The sequence below is a fragment of the Delphinus delphis genome, chromosome 1 (genome assembly GCF_949987515.2).
Source record: "Delphinus delphis chromosome 1, mDelDel1.2, whole genome shotgun sequence".
Taxonomy (NCBI): Eukaryota; Metazoa; Chordata; class Mammalia; order Artiodactyla; family Delphinidae; genus Delphinus; species Delphinus delphis.
The window spans coordinates 29,636,325-29,637,994 of NC_082683.1; the positions used below are offsets into that span (position 1 = coordinate 29,636,325).

A 1,670-nucleotide genomic window follows, 5' to 3' on the forward strand; every position below is an offset into this window, starting at 1 on the left:
AGTGTAAACACACACACAAACACACACAACACCATCAAAGCACATAACAAAATTTCAGGGAAAAAAAAAAAAGAGAAAAACAGTTCCCTCTCCCCTGCAAAAACGCCTACAGATAGGAGAATGAAGATAAAAATATATGACTTATCACTGATTTACCACTAGACACAAGTTAGAAGGCAAGGAGAACTTAAAGTGCTAGAAAAAAAAAATAAACTTTCACCCTAAAAGCCTATATTCAGAAAAAAAATCCTTCAAAAATTAAGGTAAAATAGAGACATTTTTAAATAAGCCAAAGCTGGGAGAATTCATCACTAGCTGATCTGCATTATAAGAAATGTTAAAGGAAGTTCTTTAGGTTGAAGAGAAATGGTACCAGATGGAAACTAGGATCCCCATCAGGGAATAAAGTACGCCAGAAATAGTAATAAGTATGAGTCAGTGTTAAAGACTTTTCTTAATTCTTAATTTCCTTAAAAGAAAAACTACTGTTTAGAGCAAAAAATGATACTACATTGTGGGAGTTAACATATGTAAAAACAAAAATAAATGTCAAAAATAGAACAAAAGAGGGAGGAAATTAAAATCTACTGTTGTAAGATTCTTACATTGTATGTGAAGGGGAATAATATTAACTCAAGGTAGACTTTGATGATTTAAGAATGCATATTGCCATTCCTAGAACAATCTTTTTTTTTTTTTTTTTTTTTTAGCATCCAAAATCTTTTTAATAACACGGTAGGATCTGGGGTTAGTTTTTGTAGCCACGGCTAGCCCATCGGCCTCTGGCACGCTCAAACTTCCGGCCCTTGGAGCATACATAGGTTTGGTGTGGCTATGCGGGGTTCCTGGGGCCTTGCTGAAATGCCTGTACACCTTTTGGCCCTTGCGAGGACCAGAGAGGAGGACAGTGCCACAGCCCTTGGGGGAGTCCAGGGCCAACTTGTCGAAGGTGAGGATCTCGCCCCCGGCCTTGAGGATGCAGCTCCAGGCGCAGCTGCTCACTCGAAGAGCACACACCTTCCGTTTGGGCACCTCCTGGACATGCACATCATCGGTTATAGTCCCCACAACCACAGCTCTTTTGCCTTCCTGGTCAGGAAGCTTTCATCTTCCAAATCATCTGGGAAAGGGACAGACATGGCCAGTTGGTGTGACTCATGAACAACCTCTTCGATACAACTTGATTGAAGGTGAAGTTGGTTCATCTGGCCAGAAACCTGTACAGCTTGACCAACAGCCTTAGGTAGATGTCCTGGCTCTTGGGCTCCTTGCGTGGAAACTTTCGGTCCTTGTTGTGCTGGATGTCAACTCCCATCATGGCTCCTCCTCCGTAGCCAGGTCCAGAAAGAGAAAGCTAGAACAATCATTTAACAAGAGATATAGATTTTTTTAAAAACTAGATGAGATAAAAATAGAATACTAAAAATTCTCAAGAACCCAAAAGAAAAAGGAAAGGAGGGAAGAAAATTTTAAAATAACAAAGTGGAAAAAACAGATATCTAATGGCAAAATGGTACTTTCAATCCAACCAAATCAATAATTATATTAAATGTAAATGAACTAAACACTTCAATTAAAAGGCAGAAATTATCTGACAATAAAAGAGCAAGACCCAATTATATCCTTTTATAATAAGACACACACTTTAAGTATAAAAACACAGAGAGGGG

At 38.8% G+C, this 1,670-nt stretch overlaps 1 pseudogene; it reads right to left on the reverse strand.

Moving 5' to 3' along the window:
* Nucleotides 1–748: 748 nt before the first annotated feature.
* LOC132419954 (large ribosomal subunit protein eL18 pseudogene) lies at nt 749–1,315 on the reverse strand (annotated as a pseudogene).
* Between the last annotated feature and the right edge of the window lie 355 nt (nt 1,316–1,670).